This window comes from Dasypus novemcinctus, chromosome 18 (genome assembly GCF_030445035.2).
Source record: "Dasypus novemcinctus isolate mDasNov1 chromosome 18, mDasNov1.1.hap2, whole genome shotgun sequence".
Taxonomy (NCBI): Eukaryota; Metazoa; Chordata; class Mammalia; order Cingulata; family Dasypodidae; genus Dasypus; species Dasypus novemcinctus.
In genome coordinates, this window is record NC_080690.1 from 56,461,961 (window position 1) to 56,467,960 (window position 6,000).

Sequence of the window (6,000 nt, forward strand, 5' to 3'; positions counted from 1 at the left end):
CACACGATAGCTGATTTTACTACACTTCTATCATTGCATGTTTGTGCTTTCACCTCTAAAGGGTGGGTGAATTACTACCATTTGGATTCCTTGTCTTACAATGTAGTGTAATTAATGCCTTATTTTCTGAAATGTGCCATAAATCTCTCCAGGATTGTATGTCCATTTCCTGACTTAGCCAGGACTGGACCTCTTTAAGTTCATAAGGGGGAAAAAAAAAGTGCCTTCAGTTTGCGTTCTCTTAACTATCAGTGAGGTGAGCCTGCCTCTACCATGCCTAAAGAGTCATTTGAACCTTGTTTCTGTGAATTACTTGTATTTTCCCCTTTTTCAATGGGGGTAAATTTTCCAGTTGTTTTGCTATATGCTTTGTGGTTTCCTTTCTTGGTCTGTCATATATATTTTGCCTTTGTTTATGACAAAAGAGGTTGGCAAACTTTTTCTGTTAAGAGCCAGATAGTAAATACTTTAAGCTTTTGTGGACCATATGGTCTCTCACAACTCCTCAGTTCTGCCTTTGTAGTGTCAAAGCATGTAATATACAAAACAGTGGTTCCCAACCATGGGCAGTTTTGTCCCTCAAGGCTCATTTGGCAATGTCTGGTGATGTTGTTTGTCACAGTGGGAGGTGGGGGGAGTGCTGCTGGCGTTTGAGAGTGGACACCAAGGATGCTGCCAAACATCCTACAGTGCACACAGTACACCCCACTACAGCAAGAATTGAATTATCAGGTTCAGAATGTCAGTAATGCTGAAACTAAGAAATCCTGACTTGTAAGCAAATGGCATTGCTGTGTTCCAGTAAAACTTTCTTTCCAAAAACAGGTGGCAGGCCAGACTGTAGTTTGCCGACCCATTTTAGATCATACTGTTTTGCTGTGTGAAACCTAGTTTTCTGGTTTTTGTTCCTGAATTGTCTTTTCCACCACAAATCTTTTTCTAAATGTTCATCTATTTTATTTTATGCTTTTGAATCTTATGAACTAAATAAAATAATACAGAAAAACAGCATGTTCTATGTAACAACAACCTAGTAATTAGGCATGTTGCTTTATTGTTTCTGATTAAGGTTTTGTAAAAGAAATAAATCATTTCAGAAAAAGGTGAAGTCTTTTTTTTTCCCTTCTCTGGTCCAGTTCTCCCTGAGTCTGCAGAGACAACTTCGTGCACTTGGTATATAGAAAGCAGGCACTTACGTGTATACCAAGATGGTACATAGCATTGCTTTAAGGGTTTCTTTAGTAACACAAATGGTGATATATCATTCTGTAATTTTAATTACTTGTGAAATTTAAACTTTTGAAAAATACAGACCTAATGTTTTTAACTACTGTTATATTTTTATACAATTTATTTATTGGTGTCCCTTTAATGCTAAGGTAGAGAAAAACCGTTGCAGACCACAAAATCTGTTCTATATATTTTAAATAATAGGGGATTTAATAAAGGATATTTTGTAAAAAAAAAAAAACTTTCAGGATGCAATGGAAACAGGCTTATGTGCTGCACAACCCTGAAAATAGTAGCAAGCTAAAGGCCCCCAAACACCACAGTACTGTTCAGGGGAGGGCTACCGCTGCTATTGCCACCCCTTGCTCAGCACCTAGTATTCTAGGGACTGGATGCTGAAAACAGCCATAGCCCAGGAGAACCCATCAGTCCTGCCACTGTGGTTCTGTCCCTCCACATGCTGCCACCAGCCCATGGTGCTCACTGCATCTACTGCCAAAGTTAGATTGTCCCTGGTGAAAGCTAGACTGCATGCCAATCCCCATCCACAGTGGAGACTGAGCAGAGTAAATGATAAAATGACTTTGGGGCATGTAGCCATTAGGCAACTTCATTCCTATCTGACACTATCCCACTAAATTTACTTGGAATGTGAAATTATGGGCAACCTCTCCCCATTCCCCATTCCCACCCAGACTTTGAATCAGGTTTAGGAAGAAAAACTTAAATATTATTTATAGATAGGGCTTTTCCCCTCCCTTAGGTCAGGGATGGGAGTGGAGGGAATGGAATTGCAGCAGACAGAGAAGGCATGAATGGCTTCTGCCTTTCTACTGCTAATCTCCAATTTGCTGTCCTCAGTTTCTGATTAGTTTGTTGATGGAGCTTAAGAATTGGAAAGGAAAACTGATCAAGTTCTTCCTTGCATGATACTGACATGGTGATCTTGCCATACTGCTTTCCACACTTGGCTGGCTCTCTGCTAGAACACTTGTGTGTTCCTTGGACATCCCCAATATATAAAAGATGTGACCCATTCTTGGGTCTATTTTGCTAGGAAACCATCATCTTCTAGATGTTTTGAAAACAAACTTTTTACACTTTAGAATAGATTTAAATTTCAGAACAATTTCTAGAATAGTATAGAGAATTCCCACACTCAGTTTTCCCTAGTATTAACATCTTACATTAGTTTGATAAATTTATCACAATTAATGGACCAATATTATATTTTTAACTAAAGTTCATTCTTTAGGTTTCAGGGCACCATTTTATGTTAAGTTGTCATGTCTCCTTAGATTCCTCTAGACTGGGATAATGTCCTCTAGACTGGGATAATGTCCTCTAGATTTTTAAACTTAAAATTAAGGTGGTATTTTAATAAGTCTTTTTATTCTTGTCAATACTATATATTTTTTTCATTCCTCTTCTGATTTACATTTGTGTTTATTTTTATAACCTTTTTTCTTAACTTTGTGAAGGCTCTATCAATTTTATTGACCTTTTAGAAGAACCAGACTTTTGGAATTATTATTTTTTAGCTTGCTATATAATTAATAATGGGCTTTTTACATTTTTAGTTCTTTCTGTCTTTGGTTTATTATTTATTTAATTTATTTCTCTCCCCTTCCCCCCCTCTACACCCCCGTTGTCTGCTCTCTGTGTCCATTTGCTGTGTGTGTTCTTCTGTGTCTGTTTGGATTCTTATCAGCGGCACCGGGAATCTGTGTCTCTTTTTTTGTTGCATCATCTTGCTGTATCAGCTCTCCATGTGTGCAACGCCACTCCTGGGCAGGCTGCGCTTTTTTTATGTGGGGCGGCTCTCCTTTCAGGGTGTACTCCTTGCACGTGGGGCTTCTCCATGCAGGGGACACCCCTGCATGGCATGGCACTCCCTGCACCCATCAGCACTGTGCATGGGCCAGTATCACCACACCGGTCAGGAGGCCCTGGATTTGAACCCTGGACTTCCCATGTGGCAGGCAGATGCTCCATCAGTTGAGCCAAATCCATTTCCCATCTTCGGTTTATTTTGCTGTCTTATACATATATCTTAAGTCAAGTATAGAGTTTCATTAGTTTTCATCTTCAAGAACAGTGTTTTTTATAGGAAATTATTTTCTTTGCAGTGTTTTCTAGATTGATGTTATACTTCATTTTAATTTCTTGTATGACTCAAGGTTTATCTACTGGTTTTCTAAATTTTTATGTAAGGAGGTTTTTTTGTGTGTGTTTTTGTTTTGTTTTGTTTTGTTGTTTGTTTGTTTGGGGTTTTTTAGGCAGCCGTGGGGCATTGAACCTGGGACCTTGTACATGAGAAGGAGGCACTCAAACCACTGAACTACATCTGCTTCCCAGGAGATTTTTTAATTCCACAATTTTTTTTCTAAGTGTATTGGCTTGTGATAAGAAAATGTGATTAGGAAAATCTTCATCTAAAACTTTATAATCTTTCTTGTCAGACTTTTTTTTTTTAATAAGAAACCCACTTTATTATTTTTTTATTCGCTCTCCCCTCCACCCTGCTGTTTTGCTGTCTGTCCTTTTGCTGTGTGATCTTCTATGTCTGCTTCTTTTTGTCTTCTCGTTTTCTCCTCAAGTCTTCACTGGGATTCTATTCTGGGGACCTTCAATGTGGGAGAGAGGTTCCCTGTTACTTGTGCCACCTCAGTTCCTGGTTTCTCTCCTTGACTCTCCCTTGCATGTCTCTTTCATTGCGTCATCATCTTGTTGCTTTGCTCACCATGTGGGTGTGGGCCATTTACCAGGAGGCCCCGGGGATGGAACCCAGGTCCTTCCATATGGTAGATGGAAGCACAATCACTTGAGCCATATCCACTTCCCCCACAGATTTTGTGTTTGGTGGAGACATGAGAAAAATGCACATATTAAAAATATTTCTATAGTGATCAAAGCTTACTGATTGCATTAATCATCTTACCATTTATTTTTGGTCTACTGGTGCTCTCTGATTCTAAAATAAGTGTATTCAAATCTACCAAATCTGGTAATTTTTATCAAGATTTTGCATTGTTCCTACTTTTTAAAGTCATATGTAAATATACATAAACAAGCAGTTTAACAAATAACTATTAAATTCCTGGGTAATCATCATCCTCATAAAAATTAGAATATTACCAGTTCCCCAGAAGCTTCCTGGTTACCCTCCTAGATCATAGCCCTCTCCCCCTACCAAGCAATACATATTCTGATCATTTTCTTTTTTTGCTATTTTTAAAATATTTTTGGGTCCTTTTTAGGCACCCTTAAACAATATGATTTAGTTTTACTCATTTCTTAACTTATGTGAAGGGAAACATACTTTATGTATTCCTTGGGTCTGACTCTTTAACTCAGCACGACATTTGTTAGATTCATCCTTATTATTGTCTAGCTGTAATTAATCTTTTTGTTTTTGTACAGTATTCCACTGCCTGAGAATTCATTCATTCCATCTTAGATGGGCATTTGGGCTATTGTAAATAACGCTGTGTATCTCCCTGCACATGTAACCAGGGACACAGTTGCATGCATTCTTTACTGTATTTGCATGGAAATAAGATGAATGGATTTTGTTTTCAACTTTACTAGATAATAGCAAATTGTTCCCAAAGTAATTGAAAGAATTTACACATCCTCCAATGTATTGTGAGAGCTCCTTTTCTTCACATCCTCATCAAACTTGGTTTTGTCCAGCATCATTTTTAAAATCAGTCTGCTACATAAATAATGGTATCTCATTGTTTTAATTTGGGTGCATGAGGTTGAACACCCTCATAATAAGAGGTGTCTGACTAAGTATTTGGTCCAACTTTCTATTTAGTCATCTTTTCCTTTTATACAAATGCGGTCACCCCTCGGGCTGAAGTGTGGTTTGCTGGCCTGGCGGGGGAGCAGCCGCGGCAGGCCAAGCCGCTGCCCCCATGATGGGGTGGCTGGTCAGACTCACCGCCACCCCTGAAGGGAGCTTGGCATGGGCGCAGAGTGCCCTCGGGTCTCCCCTTCTCGGCAGCCATGCTTCCGCGGCCGCCCCTCCTCCCGGATGGCGCCACACGATGCCTGTGGGGCGGCACCCTCCTCCTTCTTTCTCCCTGCGCAGGCGCAGGGCGGAAAATTCCAGTCTGCCCTTTTCCCCTCCCCCGACAGCAGCAACAGCCAGGCGTGGGCGGAAAAATCCAGTCTGCCCTTTTCCCTTCCCCCGACAGCAGCAACAGCCAGGCATGGGCGGGAAACTCAAGTCTGCCCTCCACCCCAGCAACAGCAGCCACCAATCCCTAAACCCTGCCCCTTCCCCCAGCAACAGCAACAGCCAATCCCTAACCACCACCCCTCCCCCGTCCAGCACCGCCCACTGACCTTTCGCCGGCAACCAATCAGAACAGGGCGTGGCTTCGACCAATCAGCCTTCCCCAGCCCCTATAAAACTGTTGCCTCTCCCTCAATAAAGTGGACTTGGCGTGTTTACCTTGTCTCCGCGGTAGTTTTTCTGCTGTGCGCCCTCCAGTCCTGAGAGCCCCCGACAAGGGCCTGGCCTCCCTTGTCCCCAGTTCGTCGCCTGCTTCTCCAGGCGACCCCTTTGTCGCCTGCTTTGCCGGGCGACCCTGTCAGCCAAACCGCGCAACCCCTGTGAGACCGACCCCTCGTCTGCTGCTGGACCAACCCCTCGTCCCAAGTGGGACTGACCCCTCGTCCCAAGCGGGACCGACCCCTCGTCCAGAGCTGGACCGACCCCTCGTCCGCAGCCAGACCCCACCTCTACCGACCGAGCAA